This window comes from Osmerus eperlanus, chromosome 3 (assembly GCF_963692335.1).
Source record: "Osmerus eperlanus chromosome 3, fOsmEpe2.1, whole genome shotgun sequence".
Taxonomy (NCBI): Eukaryota; Metazoa; Chordata; class Actinopteri; order Osmeriformes; family Osmeridae; genus Osmerus; species Osmerus eperlanus.
The window spans coordinates 1095427-1108402 of NC_085020.1; the positions used below are offsets into that span (position 1 = coordinate 1095427).

General features: G+C 47.4%; 1 protein-coding gene and 1 long non-coding RNA gene across 5 annotated transcripts in view; both read left to right on the forward strand.

Moving 5' to 3' along the window:
* The window catches only part of slc4a3 (solute carrier family 4 member 3), a 40935-nt gene extending 37667 nt beyond the window's left edge, over positions 1 to 3268 (forward strand). For all 4 annotated transcript variants that reach the window (XM_062456341.1, XM_062456343.1, XM_062456346.1 and 1 more), the window contains one exon: positions 2090 to 3268. The gene's annotated coding sequence lies outside the window, so the exon portion shown is untranslated. The remainder of the gene's footprint in view (positions 1 to 2089) is intronic.
* A 5103-nt stretch (positions 3269 to 8371) lies between these two features.
* LOC134016060 (uncharacterized) lies at positions 8372 to 10044 on the forward strand. Its single transcript, XR_009929389.1, has 3 exons — positions 8372 to 8406; positions 8519 to 8567; positions 9590 to 10044. It is a non-coding gene; the product is annotated as an uncharacterized LOC134016060 (long non-coding RNA).
* Positions 10045 to 12976: the final 2932 nt, after the last annotated feature.

Sequence of the window (12976 nt, forward strand, 5' to 3'; positions counted from 1 at the left end):
GTGTCAGAGTAGACTGTGTCAGAGTGGTGGTGTCAGAGTAGACTGTGTCAGAGTGGTGGTGTCAGAGTAGACTGTGTCAGAGTGGTGGTGTCAGAGTGGTGGTGTCAGAGTGGTGGTGTCAGAGTAGACTGTGTCAGAGTGGTGGTGTCAGAGTAGACTGTGTCAGAGTGGTGGTGTCAGAGTAGACTGTGTCAGAGTGGTGGTGTCAGAGTGGTGGTGTCAGAGTGGTGGTGTCAGAGTGGTGGTGTCAGAGTGGTGGTGTCAGAGTAGACTGTGTCAGAGTGGTGGTGTCAGAGTAGACTGTGTCAGAGTGGTGGTGTCAGAGTGGTGGTGTCAGAGTGGTGGTGTCAGAGTGGTGGTGTCAGAGTAGACTGTGTCAGAGTGGTGGTGTCAGAGTAGACTGTGTCAGAGTGGTGGTGGTGTCAGAGTAGACTGTGTCAGAGTGGTGGTGTCAGAGTGGTGGTGTCAGAGTAGACTGTGTCAGAGTAGACTGTGTCAGAGTGGTGGTGTCAGAGTGGTGGTGTCAGAGTGGTGGTGGTGTCAGAGTGGTGGTGTCAGAGTAGACTGTGTCAGAGTGGTGGTGTCAGAGTGGTGGTGTCAGAGTGGTGGTGTCAGAGTGGTGGTGTCAGAGTGGTGGTGTCAGAGTAGACTGTGTCAGAGTGGTGGTGTCAGAGTAGACTGTGTCAGAGTGGTGGTGTCAGAGTGGTGGTGTCAGAGTGGTGGTGTCAGAGTGGTGGTGTCAGAGTAGACTGTGTCAGAGTGGTGGTGTCAGAGTAGACTGTGTCAGAGTGGTGGTGTCAGAGTAGACTGTGTCAGAGTGGTGGTGTCAGAGTGGTGGTGTCAGAGTGGTGGTGTCAGAGTAGACTGTGTCAGAGTGGTGGTGTCAGAGTAGACTGTGTCAGAGTGGTGGTGGTGTCAGAGTAGACTGTGTCAGAGTGGTGGTGTCAGAGTAGACTGTGTCAGAGTGGTGGTGTCAGAGTAGACTGTGTCAGAGTGGTGGTGTCAGAGTGGTGGTGGTGTCAGAGTAGACTGTGTCAGAGTGGTGGTGTCAGAGTAGACTGTGTCAGAGTGGTGGTGTCAGAGTAGACTGTGTCAGAGTGGTGGTGTCAGAGTGGTGGTGTCAGAGTAGACTGTGTCAGAGTAGACTGTGTCAGAGTGGTGGTGTCAGAGTAGACTGTGTCAGAGTGGTGGTGTCAGAGTAGACTGTGTCAGAGTGGTGGTGTCAGAGTAGACTGTGTCAGAGTGGTGGTGTCAGAGTAGACTGTGTCAGAGTGGTGGTGTCAGAGTAGACTGTGTCAGAGTGGTGGTGTCAGAGTAGACTGTGTCAGAGTGGTGGTGTCAGAGTAGACTGTGTCAGAGTGGTGGTGTCAGAGTAGACTGTGTCAGAGTGGTGGTGTCAGAGTAGACTGTGTCAGAGTGGTGGTGGTGTCAGAGTGGTGGTGTCAGAGTAGACTGTGTCAGAGTGGTGGTGGTGTCAGAGTAGACTGTGTCAGAGTGGTGGTGGTGTCAGAGTAGACTGTGTCAGAGTGGTGGTGTCAGAGTAGACTGTGTCAGAGTGGTGGTGTCAGAGTAGACTGTGTCAGAGTGGTGGTGTCAGAGTAGACTGTGTCAGAGTGGTGGTGTCAGAGTAGACTGTGTCAGAGTAGACTGTGTCAGAGTGGTGGTGTCAGAGTGGTGGTGTCAGAGTAGACTGTGTCAGAGTGGTGGTGTCAGAGTAGACTGTGTCAGAGTGGTGGTGGTGGTGTCAGAGTGGTGGTGTCAGAGTAGACTGTGTCAGAGTGGTGGTGTCAGAGTAGACTGTGTCAGAGTGGTGGTGTCAGAGTAGACTGTGTCAGAGTGGTGGTGTCAGAGTAGACTGTGTCAGAGTGGTGGTGTCAGAGTAGACTGTGTCAGAGTGGTGGTGTCAGAGTAGACTGTGTCAGAGTGGTGGTGTCAGAGTAGACTGTGTCAGAGTGGTGGTGTCAGAGTAGACTGTGTCAGAGTGGTGGTGTCAGAGTAGACTGTGTCAGAGTGGTGGTGGTGTCAGAGTGGTGGTGTCAGAGTGGTGGTGTCAGAGTGGTGGTGTCAGAGTAGACTGTGTGTCTGGAAGGTTCAGCAGTGTCACTTGAACGAGGCCCTCACCTCCATGACCCTGACCCACCACAGTCTAAATATGAAGGTCTGTAGCGTCGCGTCAACATCATCTCAGACGGAAGTGGCTGTATTCTGAGGCTAGTTCAGTCAGCATGTGTGAAGTGTTGCAGCAACAGGGGAACGTGTGTGCTGCTTCCACCCACACCGGGTCAAAAGGAGAGACGGGAGCTCTCTGTCCTTTAAGGGAAGTCCAAAGGTCGTTGTTGTTTGAGAATACAAGCGTGCCAAGGCGAGTTCACCAGGTTCCGTCGCCTTCTACCAACATGCCAGATATGCAGACCCCCTGCATCTAGGACCACAGGTGTTACTGTTGAACCACCATTAGCTAGACTCCTTTTGGTGAGAATCGAAAGATCTTTTCGTTTCTTTTGACAGCATGTACCTGCCATGGATCTCATCTGTCGTATGCCAGATTGTAAATGATAAAAAGCTAGACAATCAGATATGTATGCCATAATTAACTGTGTATGTGTCCGTGACATTAATCTCTCCACTCATGGAATGTTGCTAGCATTGTTATCTCCCTTCAGACTTTTGTTGTTGTTCCGCTGTTTCACTCACTCTTCTCTTGTACAGGTCGCTCACAGTGTTGAAACAGTCACCCTCTCAATCAGCATTTTCTATCAGAGTTGCCACACAGTAGGTCAACACTCTCTTTGCTTGGACAGTTCACTTTCCGTGAAGGTCATCCTTCTGAACCTTTAAGATACCAACACAATATTATTGTATGACCCAACCTGTCATCAGTGCACTGAAGACAAACTTTCTCTATGAGGGGAAATGTCTTGTGTCTCCATATGGGTGACAAATTACATAGGAATGTGCATGATGTGTACATGCCAGCGTCTGTGGAGAAGAAACATGCTGGATGCCATGTTTCTTCCTCAGACAGTACAGTTACACATGAACACAACACAACATGTTGCCTGGCAGTTTTGAAGATGTGCAAACATCTTTCTTTTGAGTTTATTTTACGGTAAATTAAGCTTAAGTTAGCATTAGCAATACTGAAAAGTACTTGTGTCATGTGAATACTTGAATAGCAGTCCTACTATTATTATAAAGAGGTTTTAAAACTACTGAACAAGAAATTGTTATTTTTTGTCTGAAAATAAATATTTATTATGTGTTTCAAGTATGCATCACGTTTTTATTCACAACATTTAGATAACTCCACAATAAATCACTAAGTAACTGACAAGTACACTGCACTACAATTTCAATAATGTGAATGGATTGTTGTTATGTATTGTCTTGGGATGAAAACAATAATGTAAGACCTTCACCATGTACATGAAGTTACTGTCAGAAATCCTATTAATGTTTGCATGTTGACAGAACTTTTTGTAGTTTTACCTCGTGATGGACCTTTTTTTCAAAGAGCCAATTATGACAGTTTTGTCATTCTACTGAAACCTTGATTTGTGAGGTAAACTGAGTTTTAAGTGAAGACATGGAGACATGCAGCAAAGGGCCAAAGCCAGATCCTAACCTACGACCCTACTGCTGACATGGCCTCACCCTACATGGGACTGTCACTTATCCTGGGAGCTACCGGGGTGACCCGGTCCGGCCACGATTTAAACGAGGAACGTCGGCGTCGCGGGGGGTGTGTGGTGGTCCTACGGCCCCACCGAGCACGGCAGCTCTGGGCTCCAGGTGGTCAGGTGGACCCACAGCAGGGGCAGGAAGAGGGTGAGGATGATGCCCGGGACAATGAGCATGATCTGGACGGTCAGCGGGGGGTCCTCCCTGTAGGCGCACAGGGAGAAGTAGGTCCTGTGGACCGACAGGAAGATCTCATCCTTCAGAGAGGGCTCTGGACACCACGCCATGTTGGCCACCTTCTCCACGCAGGTTTTCAGCTGGATGTATGACCTGGAGCAGAGAGAGAGAGAATACGAGGGAGAAGCAGGAAAGAGAGAGAGAGAATACGAGGGAGAAGCAGGAAAGAGAGAGAGAGAATACGAGGGAGAAGCAGGAAAGAGAGAGAGAGAATACGAGGGAGAAGCAGGAAAGAGAGAGAGAGAATACGAGGGAGAAGCAGGAAAGAGAGAGAGAGAATACGAGGGAGAAAGCAGGAAAGAGAGAGAGAGAATACGAGGGAGAAAGCAGGAAAGAGAGAGAGAGAATACGAGGGAGAAAGCAGGAAAGAGAGAGAGAGAATACGAGGGAGAAAGCAGGAAAGAGAGAGAGAGAATACGAGGGAGAAAGCAGGAAAGAGAGAGAGAGAATACGAGGGAGAAAGCAGGAAAGAGAGAGAGAGAATACGAGGGAGAAAGCAGGAAAGAGAGAGAGAGAATACGAGGGAGAAAGCAGGAAAGAGAGAGAGAGAATACGAGGGAGAAAGCAGGAAAGAGAGAGAGAGAATATGAGGGAAAGAGAGAACATTAAGACATAAAAGCTGCAGGCACTAAACAGCATCAGTCTGTCAGAAGGTGTTCCCTGTGTGAACACTCCACCCTAACAGACCATCTGCTCCCTCCAGGAGCCCCAGCTCCAGGGACATGACCAGTCATACCTAGCTCATTCAGCTGGAATCAGAGTAGTATCACAACATGTACAGTCTGGGCCAACCATGTAACATCTGGAAGTATGAAGACAAATGAACAGTGGGCAGCCATGAGAAACACCCAGGGGATCCAGAAACATCGAACTTTCCCATGACTCAAGGTCACGGTACGTCTCCATAACGACTCAAGGTCATGGTACGTCTCCAACAGACGTGGACTAATGCAACGTCAAACTTCCCCCTCCACTGTTTTTACTTCCCTAACAGGAAGCAGCCATCATGCTGTTACCAGGGTCCTTAACAGGAAGCAGCCATCAGCACAAGGGACTGCTGAGCTGTGCGGGTCACAGTGCAGGTCACAGTGGGTCACAGTGGGTCACAGTGGGTCACAGTGCGGGTCACAGTGCGGGTCACAGTGCGGGTCACAGTGCGGGTCACAGTGCGGGTCACAGTGCGGGTCACAGTGGGTCACAGTGCGGGTCACAGTGCGGGTCACAGTGCGGGTCACAGTGCGGGTCACAGTGGGGTCACAGTGGGGTCACAGTGGGTCACAGTGTGGGTCACAGTGGGGTCACAGTGGGTCACAGTGGGGTCACAGTGCGGGTCACAGTGGGGTCACAGTGGGGTCACAGTGGGGTCACAGTGCGGGTCACAGTGGGTCACAGTGGGGTCACAGTGCGGGTCACAGTGGGGTCACAGTGGGTCACAGTGGGGTCACAGTGCGGGTCACAGTGGGGTCACAGTGGGGTCACAGTGGGTCACAGTGGGGTCACAGTGCGGGTCACAGTGGGTCACAGTGGGGTCACAGTGGGGTCACAGTGGGGTCACAGTGGGGTCACAGTGCGGGTCACAGTGGGGTCACAGTGGGGTCACAGTGGGGTCACAGTGGGGTCACAGTGGGTCACAGTGGGTCACAGTGGGGTCACAGTGGGGTCACAGTGGGTCACAGTGGGGTCACAGTGGGGTCACAGTGGGGTCACAGTGGGTCACAGTGGGGTCACAGTGGGGTCAGGCTACACAGGACTAATCCAGAAGACAGCAGGTAAGGGGAAGACACACCATTTCATCTGGGGCCAGGGGCAACTGTCTTGGTAGCCGCTGTTCTTCATATTGTTGTAAAATTCTGGTAAACAGTAATCTTGGACAAATCTGTCGAAATTGTGCCGGCTGCATGATGAAATTATATCTCCTTTGCCGAGTCCTAGAAATGAGAGTTGAATTTAGAAGTTCAGTTTAATTTTCACTCTATTTATTAGAAAATATTTTGTCACAAACATTTAAGATTCCCCCAGACAGAGTTCATTTGTTTTTCCAATTTATAAATGTATACTTAAACAAATGCAAAATTGTAGCTTGAAAAGTAACCCATTTCTCCAGGTTAAAGTTGTGTGAGGTAAACCAGTCAGACTGACCACAGATCAAATCAACAGCTTACCTGTTATTAACAGAAGAATCACACAAATTGTCACTTGATTGGAAGACACTTGAACCTCCATCTATCAGGAAATTTCAAAAGTTTAAACATTGTGTTTTTTTGTACCAGGAGGAGACAGACAATCAATTTAAAATCTAAGTAATTTAGCTTTGTTTATATAGCCCACATTCACGTTCAACACAGTCCATTGAACTGTAGGCTACAACACAGACAGCTGCTGCATGATAATAGTGTCCAGTACGAACACTAGTTTTGTACATCGTAGAGAATGAGAGTATGTCTGTTTACAGCTGTTTTGGATACAAAATATACACGATGAAGTAACTTGCGGTACGCACAAAATGCTAAAACCTTTACATACTGTATATCATTTTCTATATTTTACAAACAGGTTTACTGTACTTATAATGTCAAGTCCAGCTGCATCCTGAACATTTTCTCAATGATTGAATCTGTCTCCTGGGATGGAGTCACTAGAAACAGATGTCAGCAGGAATGCAATCCAGATACATGCTGGGTCCTCTCCCAAACCTCAACAACTGTCCAAACTGGTACTGAAAAACCATTCACATAACCAGAAACCTCTTCAGGATTAGATATGGACAGACCAGTGTATGCAGGACATCTTGAAGTGAAGGCAGGGTAAACACCAACAGGTTTATTCTAGAACATATCTTAACAATATCTGTAAAACCCTCCTTCACAATCTACATACTGGAACTACAGTCTTAATGTAGTTATAACAAAACGTTCCCCTGACATACCTTGATTTGTACCTGTAGCTTAGTTCCTGTTCTGATGAACTGGTCCCAGTAAAAAGTTTAAAAAAAAACTAAACAAAGAAAAATACAGTGAACAGAGTTGAGGTGAAAAGTTCCAGCTGAATGTCAAGTAGCAGAGAAACTAGTAGCCCTCCACAGCTGCACAGCTAAGCTACTCTCCTCCGGTGATCCAATGGCCTTATCAGTGTGAACGAGCGCTGTCTTATGCAATCTGCAGCCCTGCACCGCTGCACAAGCAGCTTCCTTTCCCAGGCCAAGCCCCCTCTTTCCCAGGCTTTTGCACCCAGCTCCCTGCTCCCCGCTATTCCCTGGTGACCAGGGATCAGCAGGCCGCGTTGTCTAAACCGTGCGTACAGTACACAGGACAGCTGACCCCTGGTCAAGGAAGAAAGGTTGGGAGGGGGAGGGAGGAGGGAGGGGGGGGTTGTCGAATATGTTTTTTCTCTGAAGCCGAGAGACGTAGACATTCACCAGCCTCGGATGTACATGCATGCAACAACAGCAAAGAAAACTGCCACACACAAACCGATGAGAAAGCCCATGTATTTCAGCACTTTGAGCCATGTAGTATACCTGCTTCTCAGACCTATGAGGAGGAGAGAGAGAGATATTGATCTGAGGCCAGAGCTCTCTGTGGTGCTGGGAGCAGTGTTCTGTCCCCCTGCTATCTCCAGTGTCATTATATATGTGTCAGTCAGTTGGCTGAGCGGTGAGGGAATCGGGCTAGTAATCCGAAGGTTGCCACCCTACTTGCCTCGGGGGAATGTCCCTGTACTTACTGTAAGTCGCTCTGGATAAGAGCGTCTGCTAAATGACTAAATGTAAATGTAATTATATCACATACATCTGCTAGCACAGACCCAGCAGGGCAGAAGACACCGAGAGGGCGAACACACAGAGACTAAGACAGGATGAGATGGATGTAGTTTAGCACGCTGTCGGCTTGTTAGATCCAAAACAAGTAAACAACTAGAATTATTTGTAAACTTCTCAATGCAGTCCTGGAAAAGGAAGTAATCGGACAAAAGACATAACATAACCGCAAAAGTCTGCCTGCTCTCGAACTTTTTCCACATTTAATTCCACATCTAAAACATTCAACGTCATTGCACATTTCTAAACCAAAATAGAAAAATCTTTTGAACCAGTCACACAAGATTCAATTTCAAAGTGTTCTTAAAACCTAGAAAAATGTCTTCTTTGCCTTTGATCTCAGTGGTGTGAAACCACAAAGAACAGTACAACTCCCATTCACTTCTGTGCTTCTGTTTATGTCTGTGCGTGTCTGCCTGGGTCCTCACTATTCAACACACAGCTACACGATAGTAACCTTGTGTAAACAACAGAAGCTTTTAGAAGTCGGATGACCTGACTGTCCTTTAAGCAGGCTCCATTCTGAATACACAGGCTGGAGGAGGGACACTGTCTGTGCTGTGTGCTGTCACACCCCAGGCATTCCTTGGAGACTGCATGTTTGAACCTATGGTTGCCAGAGAGAGTCATAACATTGCAGGACTTGCATGTGCCACGATGACAACGCAAAGGTCTGTATGCTTCTACGTTTTATTATGAATTTCAGTTCAACGTTTTCTGAATAAATTGTCTTCACATCTGGCACCAGGTGGTGAAAAACTGCTATACTTTTCCTAAATACAGGTAATGGATGCACTGGATAAAAGAAAGATGTGATCTGAGCCATAGTCAGGTTGGTTTTAGGTGTACTATTGTATTTAATGGAATTGTAATTTTTAAATTTTATTACAGTGTGTTCAGTGTCCCCTTACATGGAGGGATTGTTTTCGGTCAGCTGACAGGTTCCCAGTGATGACCCACCAAGCTGAGGAGAATAACGCATACAGTGTCCTGACTGAATGTGTGTCCTGACTGAATGTGTGTCCTGACTGAATGTGTGTCCTGACTGAATGTGTGTCCTGACTCAATGTGTGTCCTGACTCAATGCTTGTCCTGACTGAATATGTGTCCTGACTGAATATGTGTCCTGACTGAATATGTGTCCTGACTAAATATGTGTCCTGACTGAATATGTGTCCTGACTGAATATGTGTCCTGACTCAATGTGCGCTTTTCCAACTTTGCAACTGCTAGTTGAAGTACTCACTGTTTCTCAAAGACACACAAGGATGGCACCCTAGTTGAGTTTCAATACAACCAGCAATTACAGCAGCGATTAAAAAGGTTTGCCCAAATCCTTTCATCTCTACTCGTTCCTACATTGCTGTTTTTTCGTCAGGGTTTACACTTTTGTCCCATTTTATTCTGAGCTGCCTTGAAGCTTATGTCTGAAGCATGGAGAATATGACAACCGTTGTGTGTTATTTAATTAGTGTTCACTTAACAGCTACCTGAAAGATAGACCTGTCATGAGTCCTGTGAAAATACCTTTCTGCACACATGCCACATCTTTTCTTTTTTTCCCTTACAAGTGCAAAAAAATGTAATGTTTCAGGTAATGCCCATTCATCTAATGTTGCTAAGCAACATACACATAATATAATCATAGTTCATTTGAGACTGGAGGAAAGTACTGGACTGCTCATATGAAAACATTTCCACTTCACTTAGTCGCCGGCATAACACGGTTCTCGACAGAGCAAAACACACACTAGAGACTCACAATGTTCACGTTAAAAGGCTTGTTTGTGAAAGGGAGTGAACGGGCTGTTTGGATAGTTCTTTTTATTGGTGTAATGGAAAGGGTTCTCTCAGATAGGTGCTGAAATGGAAAGCTCCGGTGATGGATGACCTCTACTCATACCTCAGGCGAGAGATAGCGGCCTTCCAGGTCCACGTTGAGGAATGCAAACACTCCTTTGACATGGACAGTCTTGGCTTGGTCTTGCGAGCCTTGACTGTGAAACACAAAAGTGAAATTGACAGTTTGGAACAGCTACAGGAGCTTGTGTCAGACATTCAAGCGGAATCCAAAGAGTCAGTCGGTGCCAGTGTTTACTGCATGGGCTCCGACATCAAAACTTGCATTTCCTGGCTGCTGTCTTTCATGCAGCATCTCAGAGCAATGAAGGATGCCTTCGATGAACAAGTGGTGGTCCCTCTCTGTGAAAACCTGTATGTCCTGGAGGAGCATGGTGACCCTGACAGCACAAGCCTGGTGACTCTGAGCCAGAGCAGCTCCAGAGAGCTGCCGTCTGTCTCCAAGGTGGCCGGCGACCTCTTCACTCTGCGACGCAGGTGGGCTTTGATGCTTCTCCCCGGTCCAATTAGGGAGGAGAACATAAGTCTGCAAAACGTTTGTGTGTGTGCTCAGTCGGGGTCACGCAAGTTTGCTAAAGTTGAATGGCTTGTTCCAGATATCCTTTATAAGAGTTCTGTGGCTGTGCAGCTAGCTAATCAGTGGGTGGATCTGCACCAAAGAGGGAACCGGTGGGAAAGAGGTAGAAAGGATGGCTGTGGGAGCTCTCCAAGCAGGGAACGAGAACGCAGAAGGACTTCTGAGCCGTCTGGGTCATTAACGAGGAGAGGGGAGGACCCTGTGGAACAGACCCAGGCTGGGTCCTCGTTAACAAGGAGAGGGGAGGACCCTGTGGAACAGACCCAGGCCAAGCTCAGCCAGCTCAAGGCCGAGCTCCTGGCCTCGACAGGGAGGGAGAAGCAGGTCCGGGCTCTGGAGGCTCGGCTGACGGAGGTCTCTGACAGGATCCAGCACCTCCAGGCCCAGCTGGGGCAGGAGAGGCTGAGGGCTGGACGAGGAGTCCAGCTAGAGGCCGACAGGACGGGGAGCAGCCCAGGGTCTCCAGAGGGTCTCCTGGACCCAGCGGTGGATGTGGAACAGAGGCTGAGGATGGAGATTTACCAGAGGCGGATACTGCTGGAAGACCTGCTGCTCAACATGGAGATCCAGCCAGCGCTGATTCGCTACACTGACATGGTGAGTTCTATGGTTTTACTAAACCTTGAAATGTGAGAAAAATGTGGACAGCTGGAACCAGAATACAGCTGATAAGCTGACAGCTGATATATATTTATATGTGACTAATTGAACAAATTAAACATCTACTTCTTTCTCTTGAGGTGAGAGATCTGTGCAGGCAGTGTGAGGAGAACAGCCAGGCCTTTGAGAACAGCTGGAGTATCAGACTTCCATACATGGACCCCACTAATCAACAGTGTTCAGACAACTCACCCATCAAATCCTCCCAGACTGGACGCTCTTCCTGACAGATCCAGCAAGAGGCCATCTATTTAAGGAAATAAGTTCAGCCAACAAAATGTTATGTGTAATTGAGCAGCACAAACTTTTAGCAAACTGCTTTAACACAAGTAGTTAGAGACTGATGTATGGGGAAACAACTTGTGATAAATGGTTTGCAGTTTCCAGAACCAACCAAGGTAAACAGTGGTTGCTAAACTGACTTAGTTAAAGTTTTGGCATCTGATTTTGTCCTTCTAATACGTTTTGTCTTACATCTCTAACCATCCACCAAAGCTTCTGTTAATCTTAAATCATTTGTGTTTTTCGAACAATTCAAAATTGCTATTTTGTGGGGTCATGAAGCCACAGAATGATAATGATGTTGATGAATGCAGTCTCCCTGTAATTAGGCTGTCTGTCTCATGTGTTAATTATGGCATGCGCTGCTCTAAACACTCAGAGTTTGGCTAAACTCAAACATTCCGTAGAAGAACGTTTTAGACTGTCCACACTCAATCTCAAATTATTTATATCTGGGCACAGTTAGACAACTGTGTATTTTGGCATCAGAATCAGGGTCGGAATAGGTCAGCTCTCAGTTCAAAGGCTCTTAGAAATGCTACAGTTCAGTGACACCAAACAAATTGCTCTGTCTTTGAAAGAAAATCAATTTGAGCTTTGAGGAGTTTGGACACAGTGTCTAGGAGGGTGCATGTGCTTCCCATGATCCGTGTTCATCCCAGCGTCTGGCGCCGAGCCAGGACCACAGCGTGTGTCTGTGTACACAGTGTGAGTGTACTGCATTTGACGGCCTCCATTTGTGAGTACAAGTAAATAAATGAAATAAGAAAATGATTTGAAACTGCTCAAAGGGTTGTATTCGCATGCATTAACTGCAAAGGTCCACAAACTTAAAAAAACAAAAAACTGAGTGTCATGTATAACCTGCGGTCAAATGAAGCTCACATGACATACTGAGAGCAAAAACAGTTCCAAAGGTTAGCTTCAGTAGGCAGCAGCTGTCCTGAGCAGCACTGTTTCCAGCTGACAGACCGGGTCTGAGTATGGCGCTCGTCCGAGCGTCTTGGTAACGGCAGTCATGGATACGAGAGAGGGGCCCGGCAGGCGTTGGCTCACACGTCAGCCCAGACTTTTCACGCCGAAACTTGACACCAGATCTGACACCACGAGGCAACACTATCCCAGCATGCACCCTGGGGTCAGAAACAGGATGTGGAACAGTGTGTGGAATGGAAAGGTCTCCCGTTGACTCTGTCTCCCAGTGTGGCACGCAGGAAACCCTCCACAGGTGATGTTGAAGCACACGCTCACACCAGGACACGAGATGCTGCTTCAGAGCCGCTCATGTTCACCTTAACGTGGCGTAAATGACAGCAGGGCAGGGGTAGAGGCCCGAGGGGATGGCGACAGTCTGCTTCTCTCTCTCTGCAGTCCCTGCACAGTTAGCCAGCCAGCTGATGAGGTTCAATCCTGAGGACAGTCGATACAATGAAATTGCATTCAATGCATCTCCTACACTCAAATTAGCATCTTGGAATAAAGTCTCTCCAATCGTATAACTCGTCACACAGTCAGTAGTATCAGATAATCTAGCGGGCTGTTTTACGGCTGTTTAACAGACCAGAAGTGAGGTCAAGCTCTCACAGCGGATAGGCTATCTTTAGAGCTGAGCATTTTTTATTTTTTTCACAGGGAAAGAACAGCATCTGAACAAACCGTTTTAGACATTGTTGGACTGCTTGTAGATTGAAAGTAACTCTATTTGTCCAAGTGTCTAGATGTCATGGAGTGTCAATGGGCAGGCCAGAAATATTACATTAATGCATCACTAGCACTCAGCATGTGCTGTGAAACTCCTCAGGAAAGTCATGCTTATTGAACTTATACTGAGGCATAAGTTCCTTTACAAAAATGTACTTTCC